This window comes from Canis lupus, chromosome 23, assembly GCF_048164855.1.
Source record: "Canis lupus baileyi chromosome 23, mCanLup2.hap1, whole genome shotgun sequence".
Taxonomy (NCBI): Eukaryota; Metazoa; Chordata; class Mammalia; order Carnivora; family Canidae; genus Canis; species Canis lupus.
Window position 1 is genome coordinate 10919035 of NC_132860.1, and position 13524 is coordinate 10932558.

Below are 13524 nucleotides of genomic sequence, written 5' to 3' on the forward strand. Positions count from 1 at the left end.
CCCAGGTCTCCAGGATCGCGCCCTGGGCCAAAGGCAGGCGCTAAACCGCTGCGCCACCCAGAGTTCCCGAAATATGCTCTTTTTAAAAATAGTGTCTACATTTACTTCAATATACAATAGAAGTCTGAGATTAATAAAAGTAAATTATAGTTAAATCAAATCTTGGAGGTACAATTCCTTTTGCAATTTGTCTCTTCTTCTCTTACTGTTCTGCTAAGTTTCCCATAAATGATAAGGCAAGTCAAGAGAGGAATATAGGGTTTTTTTTTTTAACGCTTTTATTTATTTATTCATGAGAGACAGAGAGAGAGGCAGAGACACGGGCAGAGGGAGAAGCAGGCACCCTGCAAATAATCTGATGCAGGACTCCATCCCAGGATCACTACCTGAGCTGAAGACAGATGCTCAACCACTAAGCCACCCAGGTGCCCCAAGAGAGCAATATATTTGTACATATGAATGTGTGTCTGCACACCTGCATGCCCATACACACATCCCAGAGTCTCAAAATAACTAAGTATCAAAAAAGTCTCTGGGTATCTACTCTAATACATTAACTGAGTTTACAGTTCATTAACTTTCATTTGGAATCCAGACTTATTAAAAAATAATAATAGAAACCATCAATAGAGTGTTTACTATGTACTAAGCAGTATGCTTAATTTTTTTTATATTAAGTAATTAATTCTTACAAGGACTCTGTGAAATAAATATTATTACCTTCATTTTAAAATACAGGAAACTGAGACATAGAAGTTAAAAAACTTAATCTGGGTCACAGAGGAGTAAGTCATATAGCAAAGTTTGGGCCTAGGAATGACTAACTCCAAAGCCTATGACTGTTTTTAAGCAGAGGTTCTCAAAGTAGGATCCCTGGGCCAGCAGCAGCAGCATTACCTGGGAGTTTGTTAAAATGCAAATTACCAAGGCTTCCTACTGAGTATGAAAGTATAAACTAGTCATTCACTTTTCATAATCATCCAACATTTATATTCTTTTTTTCAAAAAGAGTGTGGAGCCTAACATGGGACTTCTAAATTGGAGAATTGGGGAGGGAGGGGCATAATCCATTTTCACAGCCTTATAGGTGATTCTGATGCATGCCAACATTTGAAAACATACTGCTTCCCTTTGCTCTATTATTCACAAACCGCTCTCCAAAGAGAAACAAAAGAAATGCTTATCTGAAGAGTAAATTTAGGTCCTCAAGGAACAGAAAAATGGGTGTTATATCTAAGAAGAGTAAGGCAAAATTAAATTTAGATCTACGTTCTAATTCTAGCTACACCATTCACTTGCTATGAGATCATAGGTCAATTAACTTTCCCTGCTTGTTTTCTTATTTTTAAAAATAATGGATTTTTTTAAAGGGGAATTTAACTAGATCTCAGTATTCTTTAAGCTCTTAAATTCTATCACCAGTTTTTTCTTTTTATTACAGAACTTTTTCTGTTGCATCACCAGAAATGATGGGGTGTCTGGGTGGCTCAGTTGGTTAAGCATCTGCCAGCAGCTCAGATCATGATCTCAGGGTCCTGGGATGGAGTCCGCATGAGGCTCTCTGATTAGGGAGGAGTCTGCTTGTCCCTCCCCCTCTGCCTCATCCACCCACACCCACCCCCCACCCTACCCTCTCTCTTAAAAAAACAAACAAACAAAAAACTTAAAAAAGAGAAATGCTAATAAATTTGCTTGCATTCACACGAATTGTATGACATGATTAAGGTATATGATTTATAAGTGCTTTTAAACTAAATATTGCTTATTCAGCCAGTTTAAAATAACATTGGCAGAGCAAGACGATCTAGGTACTGAGATAAAAGAACACAAAAAACACCTACCAAAGAAACTTCCTATCTACGTACAGTAAAAATGAGGTAAAGCCAGAAACATTTAACTCTTTGGATATAGGGTGCCCTCTCACAAAACTTACATCTTGCTTCTGGAAGGAAATTCCTCCTTGATTTCAGGCTTAGAGATTGCCAGACTTGTATTTCATTCATGCTTGATTTATTTTTACTTTTGCAGGAAGGAGATAATGAATTGTGACTGCCATTTCAAAACCAAAAGCAGTTTCTTTTTTCTTTTTTTTCTTTTAAGATTTTATTTATTTATTCATGAGACAGAGAGAGAGGCAGAAACACAGGCAGAGGGAGAAGCAGGCTCCATGAGGGGAGCTCGATGTGGGACTCGATCCCAGGTCTCCAGGATCACACCCTGAGCCGAAAGCAGACACTCAACCACTGAGCCACCCAGGTGTCCCCCAAAAGCAGTTTCAATTTTTGATATTTTAGAGGACAAAGACTGAGATTTCAAGGAGAAATTTGCTTGTTTTCAAATCAAATACAACAGAACTAATTCAAAATAAATACAACTAGTTGCAAAAAAGAAATATACTATATGATTCTATTTATATTTAATGTCCAGAATAAGCAAATCCATAGAGAAAGAAAGTAGATTAATGGTTGTTTAGGACTATGGGGGTGCGGAGAGAGAGAAATGACTGCTAATTTGTATGGAGTTCCTTTTTGGGGTAATAAAAATGTCCTAAAATTAGAGAATAGTGATAGTTGTAAAATCTTGTCAATATACTAAAATCCTACACTTTAAAAGTGTGAATTTTGTGATACATTAATCAAATTTCAATTTTTAAAACAATAATGAAAAACAGCAAAAAATGTGTGAGCCTATAAAAAATGTGAACATAAGAAAAAGAACAAATACAATTTACAAACCATCATTAACCTGTAGAAATATGGAAGTATAAACTAGCCATTCACTTTTCATAATCATCCAATATTTATATATATATTTTTTTTTTTCAAAAAGAGTGTAGAGCCTAATAATGTGGGGCTTGAACTTATGACCCTGAGATCAAGACCTGAGCTGAGATGAAGAGTCAGACACTTAACCAACTGAGCCACCCAGGTGCCCCTCCAATATTTATATTCTTAATGATTTTTTGTCTGCTTAAACTATCATTACTAAAAAGTAAATAAAAATCTTATGGTATGATTTTAGACATCTGTTTTCCTTATAATTCTGTCAATTTTATGTAAATATTTTGAGGCTATGTTATTAAATGTATACAAATGTAAGCATTTCTAGCTTTCTGGTAGCTGTCTTTTATCACATTTGAGTCACTCTTATACCCTAACTTGCCTTAAGGTCTTTATTTGGTAGTACTATAGCTAAACTAGTTTTCTTTTGATTAGTGTGTGGAGATACACACTTTTTAATCCAGACTAATGATCTCTGTCTTATAACTGGAGTATTTTCTCTGTTTATATTTAATCAAATTACTGATAATGTATTTAAGCAATTCCAAAATGCAGTTTCCTGAGTTTAACATCTCAGAGATCAAAGAGTGTTTTTCATTTAATTGAATATTAAAATTATGATTCACCAAGTGGCAATAGCAACATAATCTTTATTGTCTGCACATGAAAATTATCATACCTATTCATACTCCCATTTCTTCAGATTGAGTTTTGACCGTTAGTACTTCAGAAATTGAGTTTAATCGCCATTTTAAATGTCTTTGAAGAGGATTATGATTTGGCATTGAAATAGTTATTTTGTAAGCATAGAAATGATGCAGTTGATATTAGTCATGCAAATATTTGGTGATAAAGGAATAATAGCAACTTTATGCTTTCTCGTAAAGAACTAAGTGCTTTACCTGACTTTAGACAGAAAGATACCACAAGCAGATAAAACTGTGTTATACTTTGTAACTGAGATGCAATAAGATTACCATTGAGTAGCCAAACAATGCAAATGAAGATATTAGAAACTAATTAAGCGTCCAAGAATTTTTTTTAAATTTTATAGAATATGAGACTGATTTGATGGATTCATGCATGGTTAAGACAAATAACAATTTGCATAGCATAGCTATGGAAGCATACCTTCCATGAATTTTGAGGAAAAAAACAAAGTTGAGTTGGTCAATAGAAAATGCTAACAAAATCCTGATGTTCCTTTAAATAGCTTAAAATGGTACACCAATGCTAAAGTCTAACAAGACTGATACCCTGAGAATGAGTTAGAAAGTAGCATATCACTGTAACACTATGCATAAATGTCAATGGCCAAAAGTTGCTGCCATATTAAATTTTGAACTACAAAATAATTACCCGAAAAATGTTATTGTATGCATAAAAGGGTGAGGGAGAAGGGATGGCAGGGGATGGATGATGGCTGAGCTAAAAGAAGGCTGGCTAAATCTGGTTTGAATGTCCAAGAGCTCTCCATAACCTGCTAAGTATTAGTCTAGTTCTTGATACATTGTAAGGCCATGTATTTGAATATTTAAAGAACAGGATGCCTAAAAAGTAACACAACCTGATGTTATTCCTGATACCATGTATAGACCACTGCAATCTTCAGTGTTGCAGTCAACAAACTAGAAGATGTATCTGAAAACTTTCCGTAGTCACCCTCAAGAAAGCACTGGTATCAAAGCTTGCTAAATGAGTGTGAGGGTTAGAAGAAACTGCAGGCAAAGGGACTTGAAGAATTTCCCAGAAGAAAATCACCCTCAGCCTCCATAGCAGAAAGAACAATGTGCAGAAAAACACAGACATTGACAAGTCTGAATCAAGAAAATGTTTCAAAAGAAATCAGATTATAAATATGCAAAAGTCTTAGGAATACTTTAACCACTTTATATATGCCCAAAGTGATGTGAGAAAAATCTCTATGTCTACGTGAATCTAAAAATGCACTTTCATAGGCAGCCTGGGTGGCTCAGCGGTTTAGCGCCGCCTCCAACCCAGGGTGTGATCCTGGAGACCCGGGGTCGAGTCCTGCATCGGGCTCCCTGCATGGAGCCTGCTTCTCCCTCTGCCTGTGTCTCTGCCTCTCTCTCTGTGTGTGTGTATCTCATGAATAAATAAATAAAATCTTTAATAAAAAAAAAAAAGATCTACACGCAAACTTTCAAAAATAAAAATAAAAAAATAATAAATAATAAAAATGCACTTTCAGCAAACAGTAAATGAAGTTGTAAGTGACAAAGCATAGTCTTATAGTTTAATTGTCAGGATTCTTTTCTATATGATACATATTGGTATGTCTTAATATCAGTGAAGTCTTTGAGTCAGTGAAATAACTTATCAGGTTTTATTTTATTTTATTTTATTTTTTTTTTTACTTATCAGGTTTTAAATCTACCATCTTCTTTCAGATTCTCTATTTATCCTGCCTCTTTAATATTTACTTCCTCTCCTTTCTTGCCTTTTTTTTCTTTTTTTTAAGGATTTTATTTATTTATTCATAAGAGGCATAGACACAGTCAGAGGAAGATGCAGGCACTCTGTTGGGAGCCTGATGCGGGACTCAATCCCAGGATCCCGGGATAAGGATCATGATCTGAGCCAAAGGTAGATGCTTAACCACTGAACCACCCAGGTGTCCCGCTTTTTTTCTTTTTTATTAGTGGAGAATTTAAAAAATATTTTTCTCCTTCTAATAGTTTCTAATCTTTTAGTATTTATTCTAGAAATAATTAGGGCAATTAACTTATTCAAATCTAAAGTTTATTAAGACATTTACTTATTTAAAAAAATTTTTTTTAATTCCAGTATAATTCATACCATGTTTTATTAAATTCAGGAGTATAATATAGTGATTCAACAATTCTATGCATTACAAGAAAAAATTCTATGCATTACTTAATGCTCATCATGATCAATGTACTCTTCATCCTCTTTACCTATTTCACCCATCCCCCCACCCACCTCCCCTCTGGTAACTACCAGTTTGTTCTCTATATTTAAGAATCTGTTCTTTTGTTTGGGTTTTTTTTTCTTTCTGTTAAACCATTTACTTTTCAATAAGGGCTCAAGAATATTAACTATTATCAGAACAAAAGAAGTGGAGGGGAGTCTGGGTGGCTCAGCAGTTTAGCATCTGCCTTCGGCTCAGGTCATGATCACAATCCCAGGATCCTGGGATGGAATCCCACGTGGGGCTCTCCCTGGGGAGCCTGCTTCTCCCTCTGCCTATGTCTCTGCCTCTCTCTCTGTGTCTCTTATGAGTAAAATTTTTTTTAAATTTTTAATTAAAAAAAGAAGTGGAAAATATTCTAGCATATTAGGTAGAAAAGTAATGACATAAAAATTTCTTTAAATACCAAGATAATGTCAAATGTATTAGATACATGTTTATAGATTTTCATAAACCAGATAATATGCAAAACATCCATACAAAATAAGGACAGATGAAGTATAAGGAGAGGCAATGGGAAGATGGGGAAACTAATCTATTTTTCTTCCAATATCTGCTCAGTGAGAATGGCCTCCTTTGCTTTATCACCTTCTTCTTCCATAAGAAGAGATTGAAGGAAGACCCTGGGTGGAACTGTGCTGAAACAGTAGACTGATCCAACCATCACAGGCAGATAATTTATGCTCTAAAGTTGAATGATCTGAAATTCTAAATCAGATGATGATCTTAAGACTGCATGGAAAGCACTGCACCCAAGGGCATCAGATCCTCAGGCCAAAATACAAAGTAAGCAGAATTCTGAAACCTCTTCTACCATTCCATAGATAGAAAATAGTTTCCAAATCCTAAAAGGAAGCTTACCTCTCTTCTCCTGTCTCCAACAAATCAAAATGTCCATTCATATACACAGGCAGATTTTTAACTATTGATTCATACCAGTAGTTATCCAAATTAAGTTTACATGGGGGGAGTGTGTGTGTGTGTGTGTATGTCTGATAGCTTCCTGTTTTGATCACAAAAAGAGATACGCCGGAAATAGTTAAAAAGAATGGTTATGGGTAAGAGGAGTTAAAAGTACAAAAACCGAGAGTAGCTTGTTTCTCTTATCTTGTAGTAGTCTATTCCTCCTTCATCTATCTTTTTCTCCCTCTCTTTTCTTCCTTTTAAATTGAAGTGTATTTTCTTTAATCTATTGTATATATTAATTTAACAACTATTTATTAAGTACCCTCAATGTACCAGACATGTTAGATACAAGGGTAAAAACAAGATAGACATGGCTCTTCCCCTCTAGGCCTTCCAATCTACTGTAGAAGGTTGCCTATCAAATACACAATTGCAATTTGATACTACCCAAAGCAATCTACACATTTAATGCAATCTGCATCAAAATACTACTAACATTTTTCACAGTGCTAGAAGAAACAACTTTACAATTTGTATGGAACCACAAAAGACCACAAATAGCCAAAGCAATTCCAGAAAAGTAAAACAAAACTGGAGGCATCATGACACTGGATTTCTTTCTTTTTTTTTTTAAATTTTTATTTATTTATGATAGTCCCGGGGGGGGGGGGGGGGCAGAGAAACAGGCAGAGGGAGAAGCAGGCTCCATGCACCGGGAGCCCGATGTGGGACTTGATCCCGGGTCTCCAGAATCGCGCCCTGGGCCAAAGGCAGGCGCCGAACCGCTGCACCACCCAGGGATCCCCCGACACTGGATTTCAAGCTCTATTACAAAGCTGTAGTCAAGAAAGTATGGTCAGCACAAAAACAGACACATAGGTCAATGGAACAGAATAGAGAACCCAGAAATGGACCCACCACTCTATGGTCAACTAATCTTGAACAAAGTAGGAAAGAATATCCAATGGATAAAAGACAATCTCTTTAACAAATGGTGTTGAGAAAACTGGACAGCAACATGCAGAAGAATAAAAACTGGACCACTGGGATCCCTGGGTGGCGCAGCGGTTTGGCGCCTGCCTTTGGCCCAGGGCGCGATCCTGGAGACCCAGGATCGAATCCCATATCAGGCTCCCGGTGCATGGAGCCTGCTTCTCCCTCTGCCTGTGTCTCTGCCTCTCTCTCTCTGTGACTATCATAAGTAAATAAATAAAAATAAAAAAATAAAAATAAAAAAAAAATAAAAATAAAAAAAAAACTGGACCACTTTTTTAAACCATACACAAAAAATAAATTCAAAATGGATGAAAAACCTTAATGTGAAATAGGAAACCATCAAAATCCTAAAGGAGAACACAGGCAGAAATCTCTTTGACCTTGACCATAGCAACTTACTAGACACATCACCATAGGCAAGGGAAACAAAAGCAAAAATTAATTAGCAGGACTTCATCAAGATAAAAGGCTTCTGCACAACAAAGGAAACAATCAACAAAACTAAAAGGCAGCCTATGGAATAGGAAAAGATATTTGCAAGCAACATATCTGCTAAAGGGTTAGTATCCAAAATCTACAAAGAACTTATCAAACTCAACACCCAAAAAGCAAATAAACTAGTTAAGAAATGGGCAAATGACATGAATAGACACTTTTACAAAGAAGACATCCAGATGGCTAAGAGACACATGAAAAGTTGTTCAACACCATTCAGCATCAGGGAAATACAAAATCAAAACTACAATGACCATCTCATTGTCAGATGGCTAAAATTCACAATACAAGAAATAGGTATTGGTGAGGATGCAGAGAAAGGGATTGCACTGTTGGTGGGAATGCAAACTGGTGTAGCCACTCTGGAGAACAGTATGGAGGTGCCTCAAAATGTTAAAAATAGAACTACCCTAAGATCCAGCAATTGTACTACCAGGTATTTACCCAAAGATACAAACACACAGATTCAAAGGGATACATGCACCCCAATGTTTATAGCAGCATTATAAACAATGCCCAAACCATGGAGAAAGCCAAATTTCTATCAATTAATGAATGGATAAAGAAGATGTAGTAATATATATGCAGTGGAATAGTAAAAAGAATGAAATCTTATCATTTGTAAGGACACGGATGAAGCTAGAGTGTATTATGCTAAGTGAAATAAGTAGGAGAACAAATACCATATGATCTCATTCATATGTGGAATTTAAGAAAGAAAACAGATGAACATTATGGAAAGGGGAAAAAGACAAAAAGGAGAGAAGGAAATAAGCCATAAGAGACTCTTAACAGCGGAGAACAAACAGGGTTGATGGAGAGAGGTGGGGCATGGGCTAGATAGGTGATGGGTATTAAGGAGGGCACTTGTCATGAGGAGCACAGGATCTCGTATGTAAGTGATGAATCACTGAATTCTACTCCAGAAAACCTTAAAGACTCTACCAAAAAGCTATTAGGATTAATGAATTCAGTAAAGATGCAGGATACAAAAGCAATATATAGGAATCTGTTATTTCTATACACTAAGAATAAAGTAGCAGAAAGAGAAATTACAATCCCATTTACAGTTGCATTAAAAAGAATAAAATAGCTAGAAAAAAAATTAATCAAGGAGGGAAAAGAACCATACTCTGAAAACTATAAGACACTGATGAAAGAAACTGAAGACAACACAAACAAATGGAAAGAGATACCAGTTTTGGATTGGAAGAAATAATATTGTTAAGATGTCCATACTACCCAAAGCAATCTACAGAGTCAGTGCAATCCCTATCAAAATAACAATAGTACTTTTCAGAAAACTGGAACATAATCCTAAAGCTTGTATTAACCCACAAAAGACTCTGAATTGCCAAAGCAATCTTTTCATTTTTCTTTTTTTTTTCTTTTCTTTTCTTTTTTTTTAATTTTAGAGAATGATAGAGAGCCAGGAGAAAGGGTAGAAAGAGAGGGAGAGGGAAAATCCCAAGCAGACTCTGAGCTGAGCACAGAGTACCCAGGCACCCCACCAAAGCAATCTTGAGAAGAAGAACAAAGCTGGAAGTATCACAATCCCAGATTTTTATGCTACAGAACAAAGCTACAGTAATCTAAACAGTGTGGTATTGGCACAAAAACAGACACATAAATCAGTAGAACAGAACACAGAGCCCAGGAGTGCCTGGGTACCTTAGTCAGTTAGATGGCTGCCTTTGGTTCAGGTCATGATCTCAAGGTCCTGGGATTGATCCCTGCATCAGGCTTCATGCTCAGCGGGGAGTCTGCTTCTCCCTTTCCCTCTGCCCCTTCCCCCTGCTCATGTTTTTTTTTTTTCTCTCTCTCCCTCTCTCTCAAATAAATAAATAAAATATTTAAGGAAAAAAAAAAGGGGGTTGCTGCTGAGTGGCTCAGTGGGTTAAGGGGTCTGCCTTTGGCTCAGGTCATGATCCCAGGGTCCTGGGACCAAACCCTACAACAGGCTCCCTGCTCATAAGGGAGCCTGCTTCTCCCTCTCCTCCTTGTTTGTACACTCTCACCATCTCTGTTATCTGTTTCTCTCTCTCAAATAAATAAAATCAGAAAGAAAGAAAGAAAGAAAGAAAGAAAGAAAGAAAGAAAGAAAGAAAGAAAGAAAGAAAGAAAGGAAGGAAGGAAGAAAGAAAGAAAAAGAAAGAAAAGAAAAGAAAAGAAAAGAAAAGAAAAGAAAAGAAAGAAAAAGAAAGGAAGAAAGAATACAGAGCCCCAAAATAAACCCACACTCATATGGTCAATTACTTTACCATAGGGGTGCCTGGATGGCTCAGTTAAGCATCTGACCCCTAATTTCAGCTCAGGTTATAGCCTCGGGTCAGGCTTGTGCGGAGCCTACAGACTGCTTAAGATTCTCTCACCCTGGGGTGCCTGGATGGCTCAGTTGGTTGAGCAGCCAACTCTCAGTTTCAGCTCAGGCCATGATCTCAGGGTTGTAAGATAGAGCCCTGCCTGCATCAGGCTCCGTGCTCAGTGGGGAGTCTGCTTGAGATCTTTTATCCCTCTCCCTCTGCTCCTCCCTTGCTTATATGCATGCATTCTCTCTTTCTCTCAAATAAATAAATCTTTTTAAAAAAAAAAAAAAAGATCCCCTCTCTCCTCTCCCTCTGCCCCTACACCCCACTTGCATACTCTCTCTCTTTTAAAAAAATTAATCTATGACAAAGGAGACAATAATATACAATGAGGGAAAGATAGTCTCTTCAATAAATAGTTTTGGTAAAACTGGACAGCTACATGCAAATGAATGAAACTAGACCACTTTCTTATGTCATATTAAAAAATAAATTCAAAATGGATTAAAGACCTATATCTCAGATCTAAAACCATAAAATTCCTAGAAAAAAAAAACAAGTACTCTTCTTTTGACATCAGCTTTAGTAATATTTTTCTAGACATGTCTCCTTTGGCAAGGGAAGCAAAAGCAAAAATAAACTATTGGGATTTCATCAAATTAAAAAGCTTTTGCACAGTAAAGGAATCCATCAGCAAAATAAAAAGGGAATCTGCTGAATGGGAAAAGATATTTGCAAATGATATACCCAATAAGAAGTTAATATCCAAAATATATAAAAAACTCATGCAACTTGATAGAAAAACAAACAAAAATTCTGATTTAAAAAAGGGCAGAGGACCTGAACAATATTTTTCCAAAGAAGACAGACAGATGGCCAACAGACACCTGAAAAGATGCTCAACATCACTCATCATTAGGGATATACAAATCAAAACTACAATGAGATATCACCTTACACCAATCAGAATAGCTAGTATCCATAAGAAATAACAAGTGGTGACCAAAATGTAAAGAAAAGGGATCCCTTTTGCACTGTCAGTGGGAATGTAAATTGGTGCATTTAACAGGAGGAAGGTTCCTCAAAAAATTAAAAATAAAAAAGTATATGATCCAGTAATGCCACTGCAGGTATTTACTCAAAAAAAAAAAAAAATGAAAACACTAATTGGAAAAGATATATGCACCCCTATGTTTACTGCAGCATTATTTACAATAGTGAAGACATGGAAGCAACCCCAGTGTCCACAGATAGATGAATGGATATAGAAAATGTGGTATAAAAAAAAAAAGAAAGAAAATGTGGTATATAACATGGAATGTTACTCAGCCATAAAGAAGAGCAAAATCTTGTCATTTGCAACAACAGGGATATACCTAGAGGGTATTATGCTAAGTAAAATAAATCAGACAAAGTCATACCCATATGATTTCACTTTTGTGTGGAATCTAAAAAGCAAAACGAATGAACAAACAAAAACAGATTCTTAAATACAAAGAATAAACTGGTGGTTACCAAATGGAAGAGAAGTGGAGGAATGGGTAAAATAGGTGAAGGGAATTAAGAGATATAAACTTACAGTTAAAAAATAAATAAAATAATAAACATAGTTATAAAATAAATAAAAATAAAAATACAAAAAAATAAGTATGAAAAGTGTAGCACAGGAAATATAGTCAATAATAGGGTAGGAGCACCTGAGTGACTCAGTCGGTTAAGTGTCTGCCTTCAGCTCAGGTCATGATCCTGGGATCCTGGGATTGAGTCCTGCCTCCAGCTCCCTGCTCAGTGTGGAGTCTACTTCTCTCCCTGCCCTTGCTGCCCTCCCTCAAATAAATACTTTAAAAATGGGGACGCCTGGGTGGCTTAGCAGTTAAGCTCCTGCCTTTGGCCCAGGGCATGATCCTAGAGACCAGGGATCGAGTCCCACAAGGGGCTCCCTGCCTGTCTCTGCTTCTCTTCTCTCTGTGTCTATCATGAATAAATAAAATCTTTAAAAATATATACTTTTAAAATAGTAATAATAATAATAGTGTAATGACTTATATGGTGATAGGTAGTAAGTACCCTTATTAGAGTAAGCACTGAGTAATATATAGAACTGCTAAGTCACTATGTTAGCTATATTTCAATAATAAAAATAACAGTAATAACCAGAACAGATACTTAATAATTATTGACAGGAAAGCTTCTATAATGAATCACGAGATAAAAGTAAAAAAAAAAAACACACCATAATCTATTAAAGTTATTTCATTCTGAAGACAATCATCAGAGCAGAGCTGTGTCATTTACCAAAGCTTCTATGAGTGGTTATCACAGCTTATAGATCTGAGATGAAAGAGAAAAAAAAAAAAAAAAGATCCATATGATGGCAGAGACTCCTGTTTGCCTGCCAATATCCAAATCTTCCCTTCCTTCTCAGTAACAAAAGCCCAATTTTATTCAGGATAGCTCTGCATCCAGCTACCTTTTCCTGCTTCCCTGGTAACCTGAGCTTTGGTTTGGGCACTCTCCTTAAAGGAAGAGGACCCATCTTCCGTCTTTGCCTTGCTGCCGGGACTTAGCTGTGATGATTAGAACTGGCAACTATCTTGGACTACAAGGACCAGTGCCACATTTTAGGGATGGCAGAGCAAAGAACTGGAAAAAGCTTAGGTCCCTGATAACTTTATGAAGCTATTACACTTATCCTAGACAACCTACTTCAAGAATTATTTTACATGGGAAATTACATATTGTGTGTTTAAGCCACCATTAAATCTGTTTTTATTTTTTGCTTTCTTAACTGATCACTTACCTTCAGATAGATAAAGAATTTGTATCTCCTTTTTACAGATCACGCAACTGAGATCCAGAGAGGTAAGATGATTTGCACAATATCCAATCAGTGAAGAGGTGGGTCTTGGCTCCGAAGTCAATGCTTTTTCACTTAACACTGTTCTAAATATTAAAAAAATGAAATAAAAACAGATTAAATATAAACATAAACTTAGACTTATTGCAGCGGTAATGGCATATGATAGTGTATATATTTGTCACATCCTGTAAACAGAAAAAGTACCAAGTTTTTATGATGTGGAAGGAG

At 36.2% G+C, this 13524-nt stretch overlaps 1 protein-coding gene across 6 annotated transcripts in view; it reads right to left on the reverse strand.

Moving 5' to 3' along the window:
• NUCB2 (nucleobindin 2) overlaps nucleotides 1–13524 on the reverse strand; it is a 49716-nt gene that overhangs the window by 30321 nt on the left and 5871 nt on the right. For all 6 annotated transcript variants that reach the window (XM_072793902.1, XM_072793901.1, XM_072793899.1 and 3 more), the window contains exon 2: nucleotides 13237–13379. The gene's annotated coding sequence lies outside the window, so the exon portion shown is untranslated. The remainder of the gene's footprint in view (nucleotides 1–13236; nucleotides 13380–13524) is intronic.